Source organism: Papio anubis, chromosome 3, assembly GCF_008728515.1.
Source record: "Papio anubis isolate 15944 chromosome 3, Panubis1.0, whole genome shotgun sequence".
Lineage (NCBI taxonomy): Eukaryota > Metazoa > Chordata > Mammalia > Primates > Cercopithecidae > Papio > Papio anubis.
In genome coordinates, this window is record NC_044978.1 from 169,755,677 (window position 1) to 169,768,330 (window position 12,654).

Genomic DNA, 12,654 nt, shown 5'->3' on the forward strand with positions numbered 1-12,654 from the left:
AGAGATGATGAAACCAGGTATTGGACTTAGGAGCTCACATTCTGATAAGGGAAAGAGTCAAGCAAAAGACAATATTACAGTTCAATGTGATTGATATACTCATGGATTTATTTTCAAGGTAAAGAGCTGGTCCTGGGAGGGGCTGGACTCATTTGCTTTGGGAAAAGGGAGCCACAAGAAAAACTTCTGGCTGTTGAGCAGGAAAAGATGATGAAATAACCCAGTGTTTTTCTTTTTTCTTTTATTATTTAATTCTAAGCAGTTTAGTAATGTCAAACAAAACAAAGAGGGCAGAGCACAAGCCAAAGAAAAGGGCTGGAGCCAGAAGATAATGGGATATCTATATCATGCTAGAGAGCCTGGATTTTGCCAAGGGGATGATATAATTACTGAAGGATTTAGTAAAGGAAGAGATGCAAAGACTTTTGCTTTAGAAAGGCCACGTGGCTGGCCTCCTTACAGTATAAAAAGTGTTATGTTTCTATTACATGCACATATGTGCATTTTGCGTGTGCATGCATTTTTGAGTGTTTATATTGATGTACACATCAATATACTGTGAGTCAGTTGAACTGTATGATACTGCCATTTCTATTGGTTAAAAAATGGTCAAATATCGCTGTTTCCAACAGTTTGATCTGTAATTTATAGTATAGTAGAAGAATAGATTGTGAAGTCAAAAATCTTAGGTGTGAATTTCATTGTTTTAGCTTGAGTTCCTCAGAATCAGACTGACACGAGGACTCAAGGTGAAGGAGTTTATGGCAGGACATGCCGGTTGAGGAAGAGACCCAGAGAAGAATATGCAGCCCACAAAGAGCGTGCTATCCAGCCAGCCACAACAGAAACCAGTGGCAGTGGAAACTTGCTCTCACTAGGCAGATGTGGAAGTCAGTGTAGACATGCACCTCAGAGGCAGCCCACCCAAGGGGAGGGGGCTGGAATATTTGCATTGTAACTTCCATTAGTAACTGGTTAAGAGCTGCTGCTAAGGAGAGTCATAGTGGCCTTCAGAGCTCCAAAGAAAGTCCTTCCACCTGCTGTTAACTGGGTTTACATACTCCTGTTAGAAGTCAGCTGGGATGTAATACAGTGATGAGGCCTGAGGGATATGATTCCCCACACACAACTCTATGACTTGCCAGCTAAATGGCCTTGATCTAGTTCCTTAATGCCTTTGAGGCTCATTTTTGTACTACCAAAATGGGGACCACAATACCTTCACCTGGGTAGAATTAACACACTTTATTGTTAATATACTACTAAGGTAATATATTTCTAGTGCATTAACACCAAAACGAATATCAGTCTCAACATTTACAAAACAACTTTTCTTTTTCTTTTAGACCTTCTCCTTACTGAGCCTTCGTTCCTACTCCCAGAGAAGTCCAACAGGTAAGTCACGTGAACCGATAACCTTGAACTCCATGAGATAAGCTCTTAGAATTGAAAAGTAACATATGCCTCTCTACTGTGTTCCTTTCAGTCAAATACAGCCCACTTATTGCTAATAATATTTCTGCTTCTTCATCCAAGGAGGATGTCAGTAGTGGGGTCACTTGTGTGGCCCGTAGAGAAAGCTAGCGCTGTTTCCATGGTGTCATACTAAGAATTCCGGATTGTGTCTGCAGCAAGGGGAGTTCAGATCACAGGGGTGGCCAGCTGCTCTGCATTGATACCTAAGCAAAGAGGAATTGAGATTTTTCAGGGTAAACACAGAGAGTCCTGAATTACAGGTTCATACCTGGAGGAAAGACCAGGAAGGCGTACTCTTCCATCTTAAAATACCTCCCTTGCCAATGTCTGAAATCCCACTTCTAGCAACACATGTTTTGTGTGTTAGGTATTGCTCTCTCTCTCTTTTTCTCTCCAAATTGAACTATAATTATATATGGTGAAATGCACAGATCTTAAGCACAGAATTTGGTGAGTTTTAAAAAATGTATACACCCGTGTAACCAATAGCTTTACTGAGATAACAGAACATTTTTGTCACCCCAGAAAAGTCTCTACTGCCTTTTATCATTCACCTTCCCTGGATAGCCATTCTTTTTCGTTTTTTCCCCACAGATCAATTTTTCCTGAACTCAAAATTCTTATTAAAAATAATAAAATATGCATTCTTTTGTGTCTCATGTCTTGCTCAACACAACAATTTTAAGATTCATTTATGTTATTGTGTATAACAGTAGTTTCTCCTTTGTTATTGCTGGGTGATATTCCATTGCATAGTATACCATCATTTGTTTACCTGTTTTCCTGGTGATGAACATTTGGATTATTTTCTTTATTTTATTCTATTTTATGCTATTACAAATAAAATTGACATGAACCTTCTTGTAAAAGTCCTTTGGTGGACAAAGTTTTCATTTCCTTCAGCAAAATATCTTGGAATAATGCTTTACAAAAGAAGGTATACAAATGCCCAACAAACACCTGTAAAAACGTTCAACACCATTAATCATGTAAGAGATGTAAATTTAAATCACTACGAGATACCACTGCATCCCACTAGCATGGCTAAAGCTTACAAATATTCTCTTTGAACAGGCAAATGAATCTGGAAATAATATTCTTTTAAGTTTTTAATGTTTTTGTTAGGAAACTTTTGAAACACACAAAAATAGATGAGTACTTTAATGAACCCTCATATATTCATTTCATAGATTCAACAATTACCAACATTTTGCCATAATTACCTTGTGTCATTTTTCAACAATAATCAATTATCCCATTCTCTGACACGAACTGGGTGGATGTCCTACAGTTCAATTCAATTCTGTTACTAATTATCTGGCATTAGTACAGACCCCACAAATCAAGGGCTCAGTCCCATAAGCCTGCCCCCACTTCAGATGCCAGCCTGAAAGGGGGTCCTCAGGACCTCTGCATTTCTGCCTGGCCAACTACAAAATTGGGAATTCTGAGGCTACTCTTCCCCTCAAGTTTTGTAATTACCTAGAATGACTCACAGAGCTCAGCAAAAATGCCTCACTTATAATTACCATTTTATTATAACAAATGCAGCTCAGGAACAGCCAAATGGAAGAGATGCATGGAGCAAAATATGGGAGTCATGGGTGGTGAGGGGCTTCTCCCCCCTCCCCAGGTGTGCCGCCTTCCCAGCACATCGATGTGTTCCTCAACCTGGAAGCTCCCTGAACCCCACAACTTAGAGGTTTTGTTTGGAGGTTTCGTTACAAGGTATGATTGATTTAATCATTGGCCATTAGTGACTAACCTCAACTTCCAGCTCCTTTCCCCTCCTCAGAGGTCCTGACATGGTGTTGAAAGTTCTAACCCTCCAGCAGTAGTATTTAATTTAATTTAATTAATTTAGAATCAGGTTCTCACTCTGTTGCTCAAACTGGAGTGCAGTGGCCGATCATAGCTCACTATAATCTCAAACTTTGCACCTCAAGTGATCCTCCCACCTTGGCCTTCCAAGCTCTGGGATTACAGGTGGGAGTTACCATACCCAGCCTGCTATAGTGTATTTTAAAGAAAAACTTCTATATCAGGTTACTTTATACCTAAGTAAGGACATTTCATATATAACCAAAACACTATTTTATACTTAATTAACAATAATATCATCTAATACCCTCTCACACTTAAATTTCCCAAATCATCTCAAAAATGTCTTTATAATTGATTGACACATTGCATTTGGTTGTAACATATGTTTTTTTCTTTTATCTAGAAGAGTCCCTATCCTATCCCCTTCCTTTTTTCGCATGCCATTGAATTATTAGAGAAATCACATCAACTGTCTATAAAATCCATGCTATGATTGTCTCCCAATAGTACCATTTTTCTGGTGCCTTCATCAATGTCTTTTCTTTAAAAAAAAAAATTAACTTTTATTTTAAATTTAGGGGTACATTTGCGGGCTTGTTACATAGGTACACTTGTGTCATGGGGGTTCGCTGTACAGATTATTTTATCACCTAGATATTAAGCCTAGTACCCATTAGTTATTTCTTCTGATCCTCTTCCCTCCTCCCAACCTCCACTCTCTGATAAGCCCCAGTGTATGTTGTTGCCCTCTATGTGTTCATGTCATCTTTTATTTAAACAAGAAGATAGATCTAAAAGATTCAGGTTCTTGTTTTTAGAGCAAGAATACTTCATAGGCGGTTTCATTTATTTTGATGGGTATTTTTTGAGTGTCTACCATGTTTTCACTGCTGAGAGTTACAAAGGTAAATTCCATATATCAAAGCCTTATTGTTAAAGATGTTATAGCCCAGTTGGTGAGAAAGGCACGTAAGCCAATCAACATAATAATATAAATGCCATGGAGGATTTGGGTGGGGGATATAAATTCTGATAGAGGCACCAAGGCTACATGAGAAAGTGATAAATGAAACGGCTCTAGAGAAAACAGTAACGTTTGCCAATCGAAGGAGAGCGAGTGGGGAATTTGCTAAGCCAGGGACCTGTGTGTCTACAGGAGGAGATGCATAATTTCATGAGAACAGGTTGTTGAGGTCTTACAGAAAAGTGCAAGAATTTGGATTTTATCTTTTGAGCACTGGCAAGCATGGAAATAATTTTATCTGAGGGTGGTCGTTGGGTGGGATTGTCAGCCTGGAGTGTAGTGTTCAGCACCTCAGTGTGAATAGCTTTACCAAGAATTGCCCTCTCATCTCGTATGGAGGCGGGCTCCACAAGTCCTGTTTTAATTCTTTAGGATGTGGCCTCAGACAAAAGCTGACATTTAGCATGTTAAATGCCCCATGCCATGTTTATTGTGCCCCTTGCCCCATCAAGTGGCCTTTGTAACCATGGAAACAGTTCAGGTTTTCAATCTAGCAGAAGATAAAGAACAGGCATATACTGTTGAGCGGACTAGGCAGACATTAACTCCCTTTCCTAGACTGCTCGATGATGCAAATCAAGTTGTAGTGGCAGCAGCCAAGTAATAGTCCTGCCACCTGATGTCCACCCAGTAGCTGACTTCTGCAGCCTGTATATAATGATAATGATTGGAGGAGGCATCATGGCACCTGCTCAGAGGAATCAGTGAATAAAGAGCAGGCTCCCAGTTCTGGAAAACTGTAAAAATGACTCAAATAAAGTAGCTAGTTGGACTGCTCTACCTATGGAGTAGCGATTCTTTTGTTTCCCTGCTTCTCTAATAAACTTGCTTTCACTTTACTCAGAAAGAAAGAAAGAAGAAAGAGAGAAAGCAAGCAAGAAGGAAGGAAGAAAGGAAGGAAGGAAAGAAAGAAGGGAGGGAGGAAGGAAGGGAGGAAGAAAAGGAAGGAAGGAAGGAAGGAAAGAAAGAGAGAGAGAGAAAGAAAGAAAAGAAAAGAAACTAGGTGGAAGTGCTAGAGCAGGGACAAGAAAACTGTCACCGGAAAGCCAAAGGCTCCCAAATTTACCCTTTTTGGCTGCACTCAGAGGCTGGAGGCCAGGTGTGAGATCATCACAAAACACTGATTTCCAGCCCATCTCATGTCCAGTTTCATCAGGTGGAGTGGGGGACTTTAGCACTATTTTTCAAAACCCCCAGGTGATTCAAACACAATTGGGTTTGCAAACAACTGAGCTAACCCAAGCAAAGGAAAAGTCAACCAAGTCAATCCAGATGGGCAGGATTGGGACGAGCTAAATCTAAGACCAGGCACTAAACTTCTCAGCAGCCTAGCAAGGGTACACAGAGGAGACCTCTCTACTTTGAAGAATCCCTCTGATGTGTCTAATACATAATTAGAGAGATACCACTGCTTCAATGGTAAAGAGATCCTACACAGCAAAGGTGCTGAGAAAGAACAGATTAAGTTCACAGTGTTGCCCAGCGCTGGTGTGTAGAACAGATGAGACGGGCAGCACCCAGCCTTCCCTTGCTGGAGAGGGAGGTATCCACACCTGAAAGCCTCTGCTACCTATTCTCCTAGAGTCTTTAGGGGAGAGCTCTGAGTATACATTCAGAAGTTGCTTGGGAATTTTAGCCAGCAACAAAGACCATGTACTGTGGGTGAAACAAATTATTAAATAACAAAAAACAATCTAAGCTGCAATCTACCAGATTTCTAGGGCACTCAGTGTAACATGGGAGTTCTGTTGGACCCTACCAAAGCAATAGGTTTGTTGCTTTGCCAAAAGACTGATGACACAATATCCTAATATTGTGAACTCCAACTTTTTTTTTTCTGTAAACTCTTACCAACTCTTTATCACTCAACACCTGAAGCTTCAAATAATTGACTTGTGGAAATGAAGACGTAAACAGAATTTAGCTTCTTTTGCTCCAAATCACATACATCCACAGCCTTAATTCCTTCTTGTGGAGCTCTTGCTACACATTTGAGTCCAAGCTTCTATGTTTATTGATAAACCAACTGAGTGTCTGCAAAAGCAATTGCTTGTGAAATATCAAGAGTTGTAGATAACGATTATAAAGGCTAGTAAAATTCAAATATAAAACAATCAATCGGCAAATATTATTAAACACCCAGTGTATATTTTTCTATCTTTTTCCCCATGGCAAATTTCACTGTCTAACATACTAATAATTTACTCATTCATTAAGCATGTTGTTTGTCTTTCTCCTCTTGCGCTAGGACATAGGCTTGTTTGCGTGTTTGAAGATTGTCCCAAGTCCTAGCTTAGTGCCTTGTGTGTAGTCACTCAGAACTACTTACTGGATGAATTCATGAATAAAAGATAAACAGGTTCTGGATTTCAGGTTCTGGATTTCCATGAACAAAATGAGCTAAGGTTTGATTTATAAATCCAAATTAAAATTTCTGGCTTAATGCAACCCCTTTTGTATTAACAGGAGCACCAGAAGTTAGTTGAACATTGGGTGGTGGGTAGGTCCTGTAAGGGAGCAAATCAACATCAGCAGTCAGCATGGTTAGAAAAGAAAGCAAACTGGTCCGATGCTCCTGAAGGCTGTTTTCATCTAGTTGGGATGTGGGGGTGCTGCAAACATTTTTTTTTCCACTTTGGGATTTTTCTGTTTAGATCATTGGAATCATTTTACTTCATCTGCAAACCAACTGAGTGAAGATATTGTGATCCGTGACCATTAGGATAACAATTTTAGAATCTGAGACACAGAGATTTCTTTCCTCACCCATCCGTAGGTTTATGGCTGAGGCATCTATAACGAAAGAAAGATTAACAAGAGAAAAGCATATAAATTTATTTCACAATGCAAACAAATATTCTGAATCTGGAAAGAAAAGGACAAGAAGGTTTTACCTTCCTCTCCCAACTGGGAACTACAGACAGATACCCAGGAGTGCTGACCTTGGGAAGAATTCTTACCTTTTTTTGGCATTTTGTTCATTGTCCCAGGATCTCATCTGCAGGATTAAAAGTGACCAAGGAGTCTCAGCTGTTCCATCTGGAGTGTGAGAAACAAACTTGGGGGAGGCAGAAGAAATATCTTTCTTTACTATCACAGGGTTCATGGCTGGGGTCCTTATAACAAAAGACAGATTAGCAAGAGAAAATCATATACATTTATTTAATGTAAGTTTTACATGACATGGAAGCCTTCAGAAATAAAGACCCAAAGAACAGGAAATCTGTATGTTTTTATGCTGAGTTTGAGAAGTGGATAGTAGTAGAGAAGTGTGATTGGACAACAGGGGTATAATCTAATGGTAATAAACCAGGGGAAACTTAACAAAGCTTGTTTATGCAAACCCTTCTCTGTGTCCCTGTGTCTTAGCAATAAGGACATTTCTTTCCTCTGGGTATAGAGAGGGTACCTCTGAGATGAGGGTCCTGTGATCTGCTTTGGAGGAAGTCAGAGAATTCTTTTATAATCTGTAACAGAAGATACGGGCAGGGGAAGACCAGAGACCTTCCTGCTTCTGCTGTTTTCTCAAATGCCAAGGTGCCATATTTTAGGGTAGCATGTCCTAAATCCCATCAAGATTGTAACCTCCTCAACAGCAGAGACTGATTTTCGGGAGGCCTAGTACACAGAGGGCACTTCCATATATGGTTGTTAAGACAAACCTCATAACTTGCCCCCAGTTTATAAATAGAAGGGTCAAGATTTGAAACCAAGTTCATTCTCTTTCCACTGTCCAGGCTGGTAATCATCAGGATGGCTGGAATTTTCTGAGTGTTGTCTTTGTAGCAACCACAGTTCCAAACACCTTATGTTTCAAGTTTGTGGGGAGAACGAATTTGAATCCAGCCTGTCTCTCTTCAGAGTCAAGCCTCTTTACTGTTAAAGTTGTAATTTTAGTGTCTCTGAGATTGCTTTTTTATGCATAGAAAACACTATTCAGAAGTTGTATTTGGGTCTAAAAAACTAATATTCAGTGCATCAAAGTTACAGATTCATGAAACCTAGCTCTTTCCTAGAATTTTAGCTTCATTTTGAAGTTTTTGCTTTACTTATAAATCTAGCAAATGTTAGCAATTTTTTATTTATTTTTGTTAGCAATCTTTTTGTTGATCAAAAAGTTGACATTTTTTATTATTTTATTTTGAACAATTTCAGACATACACAAAATAGAATGAATAGCATAATAAACCCACATGTATCCATCATTCAGTTTCAATGATTATCAGTCAACTAATGGGCAGTCTCTTCCATCCATACTTCTACTCACTTCCCTTTCTCTTATTATTAGAAAGCTAATTTGCATTATCCTATCATTTCACCCATAAATACTTTAATATGTATGTAAGAAAGACAAGAATTCTTATAAAAACATAGCCCCTATTTTATTACTTTACATAAAATAGCAGTCAATTCTCAATATCAGGTTTACAGTGTTACTCAATTTTTTGATTGTTTCATAAATGTCACTCTTGTAAAAACATTTTATTTGTTTGAATGATAATTCAAATAAGATCCATATATTGTGATTGTTTAATAGGTATTTTAAATTTATTTTAATCTGTCGGTTGTTTCTTCTTTCTCTCTATCTCCCTGTGCTACAATTTGTTTTTTTGTTTGTTTTTTTTTTTTTTTTGAGACAGAGTCTCGGTCAACAGGCTGGAGTGCAGTGGCGCCGATTCAGCTCACTGCAAGCCCTCGGCCCTGGGCTTACCATTCTCCTGCCTCAGCCTTCCCGGAGTAGCTGGGGACTACAGGTGTCCCCACCTCGCCCAGCTAGTTTTTTGTATTTCAACCGTCTCCTGACCTCGCGGATCCGCTCTCTCGCCTCCCCCAAAGTGCTGGGATTACAGGCTTGAGCCACCGCGCCCGGCTGCTACAATTTGTTTATTGAAGAAAATGGGTCATGTGTCCACAGTCCTTTCCTTACAGGAATAATAAAATTTATATTTTGCATAATTATTTAATTACATTATTTCACAATACACACACAATAGTCTCAGAATGACAACATCAACTTTGCCATAAACAATAGGAAGATTTTTGAAAGTTTACATATTTGAGGGGCAGTTCTTGTTGTCCTTAGGGTGTATCCCACCCACCAGGGATAAACAGTCAAATTATTGTGATTTACAGTCATTCGAAATTATTTTCTCTTTGTGGATTTGACACAAACTATATATACAGTGAAATTCATCTGTTTCATTTTACTTTTTATTAGTAGTAATTGATTTTTAAATTTAATTTGTTTTAAAGATATGTACATTTTTGGCATAGTTCCCAAGACAATCAAAAAACAAAGCCGAATCTTAAAAAACAGCCCCCAAATGGGTGACTATTTTCTTTTTATTTTAGGACTTATTCTTTAATTATTTACTTTTTATTAATATAAGCAAGTATATGCATATATCATACTCCCTTTATTTAAGAAAACACAGTATTCACACTTTTCTTACCTTGCTTTTTTAACATAATTGATCCTGTGTATTACTCTATAGTGTATATTAATAGAGCTATTCCTTTTTTATATAAATCTGTATGTTATCACATTGGGTGAATGTGCCAGGATTTATTTGCCCAGTCTTCTACTGATGGACACTTAGGTCATTTCCATGTTTTTGCTATTATAAGTAATGCTGCAATAAACAGCCTGATGCTATTCCTTTCCCTCCCTACCTCCCTCCCTACCTCCTTCCCTCCCTTCCTTCCTTCCTTTATAAGTAATCCTGCAATAAATAGCCTTGATACTATTCTTTTCCCTCCCTCCCTCCCTCCCTTCTTCCTTCCCTCCCTCCCTTCCTTCCTTCCTTCCTCCCTCCCTCCCTTCCTCCCTTCCTTCCTTCCTTTTAGCTAGGGTATTTGTAAAATATATTCCTAGAAACCAGATTGAATCAAAGTTTAAATGCACATATCTACCTATCTATCTATATTTATATATATTGATATTGACAAATTCTCTTCTGTAAGAGCTTTACAACTTTGCATTTCTAGCAGCAATATATGAAAGTGCTACTCGCCTAAAGTCACACCTACAGAATTTTTGCCAAATTAATAAGAAAGCTTGGATTTTGCTGCTTAATGAACAAGAAATGGTATCCTTTTCTGAAGTAGATTTCTTTAATTATAAATTAAGTTGAGCATGTCTGCAAAAGTAAACATGTAATTTTTCTCTTTTGGTTTATTAATATGATGGCTTATACAAATACAGCCTCCAATATTGAACCACCTTTGCGTTCCTCCAAAAAAAGTATCCATGGTTACAATGTTTATTTTAGTTTTTTAAATATTTTTATTTTAAGGTTCAGATTGTTTATTTCTTTAATGTGCTATTGGGTTATGCTTGCTAATATTTTTTTAAAGATTTTTGGGTAAATATTCAGTAGTGTGAATGGTCTGTATGTAGTTTTCTTTTTTGATACAATTTTGTCAACTTATACCAATGTTATATTCACTTTATAAATCTATTTAGAATTTCTCCTCATTTTTATCATTTATTCTTTAATATCATATGAAAAATACATACTCATTGAGAAGCACTTTTAGCATTCCAATGAGCTGAGGTTGCCTATCTGCTAAGGAAGTTAGGTAACATCTCAGTTAACTGTATAAAAGAGACTTTGTCGCCAGGCGCGGTGGCTCATGCCTGAAATCCCAGCACTTTGGGAGGCCGAGGCGGGCAGATCACGAGGTCAGGAGATCGAGACCATCCTGGCTAACCCAGTGAAACCCCGTGTCTACTAAAGATACAAAAAATTAGCCAGGTGTGGTGGCGGATGCCTGTAGTCCCAGCAACTCGGGAGTCTGAGGCAGGAGAATGGCGTGAACCCGGGAGGTGCGGAGCTTGCAGTGAGCTGACATCGCAGCCACTGCACTCCAGCCTGGGCGACAGAGCGAGACTCCGTTTAAAAAAAAAAAAAGAGACTTTGTCTATGAGTGAGGCTGGATGCTGCAGACACTGATCAGACTCTCAGAGCTACTTTTACGGAAGATTGGATAGCACATAGCACGTGCTCAAAGATGTTCGATACTATGATAAGATGACAAAAGGAACATAAGACTGATGAAAATCAGTAATCCTAAATTAAAATCAGTACATGTGGTCTGGCAACAGGATACAATATTTGAAACTGGGACTATCCCAGAAACCCCCGAGTGTACAGTTATTGCTCCTATAGATTCCCTAATGTTTAATTGATGTTAACCATTACTCCACATAAGAAGAGAGGAGGAAAGAAATGAACTAACCCTGAGAGTATTTACTATGTGTGAAGCTATATCCTAAGGGCTTTTCTCCCTTGATCTTACTTAATCCAAACTAAGAACCTGTAAGAGTAGTTATTAGTTATTATCGCTAGATTCAGGTGAAGAAACTAAAGCTTAGCATAGTTTAAGTAACTTTTTAAAAGTAATTGTCAAATTCATGAGATTAGAAAGTAACAGAAAGGAAACCAAAAAGAAACTGGGACCGTTGGTTACAGAACCTACTTTTAACTACTACACAAGGAATTTTTTCTTTTCTGAGTTTATTAGGGGTAGTATACATTAGTAGCAAAAAAATTTTTAAAAATATGACAAAAAGCAATACAAATAGTATGAAATTTCACCTTTTGAGACAATGTTTCAAATGCCTTCTTCCAGGACTTTTCTTGTCTAAATTCATTCATATAAATATGCACCTATGAATGCTCGTGTGTGTGTATATACACACACGTATCATATAAATATACGTATATATACACACATACATTTTAGCAAAGATGGGCAAAAAAGCTATAAATACACGTAGCATTTTGTTAACTTTTTAAAAACTATATGGAGAAGTTTCAAGTTTTCAAGATTCTGCTTTTTAAATTTTAATAACACAATTTCCTTTCTTGCTCAGAAGGAAATCTTGAGCACCTTTTTTGTGGACTCTGATGGCTGGCTTTGATTCCTCTGCCATGCCACTGCTTCTTAAGAGGTTGTACAGCCCGGGTGCTGTGGCTCACGCCTGTAATCCCACTAATTTGGGAGGATGAGGCGGGCGGATCACGAGGTCAGGAGTTCGAGACCAGCCTGGCCAACATGGTGAAACCCTGTCTCTACTAAAGACAGAAAAATAAATTAGCCAGGTGTGGTGGTGTGTGCCTGTGATCCCAGCAACACGGGAGGCTGAGGCAGGAGAATTGCTTGAACCCGGGAGGCGGAGGTTGCAGTGAGCTGGGATTGTGCCATTGCCCTCCAGCCTGGGCTACAGGGCAAGACACCATCTCAAAAAAAGAAAAAAAAAAAAAAAGAGGTTGTATATATTTTATAAGTAAGAGTGGGCAAAAAAAAGGGTTGCGGAAGGATAA

The 12,654-nt window shown here is 38.5% G+C and overlaps 1 long non-coding RNA gene across 1 annotated transcript in view; it reads left to right on the forward strand.

Annotated features, from left to right (window-relative positions):
* Nucleotides 1–12,654, forward strand: part of LOC110743370 — a 169,621-nt gene that overhangs the window by 141,141 nt on the left and 15,826 nt on the right. Inside the window, exon 4 of the long non-coding RNA XR_004182582.1 lies at nt 1,347–1,395. This is a non-coding gene — a long non-coding RNA (uncharacterized LOC110743370). The remainder of the gene's footprint in view (nt 1–1,346; nt 1,396–12,654) is intronic.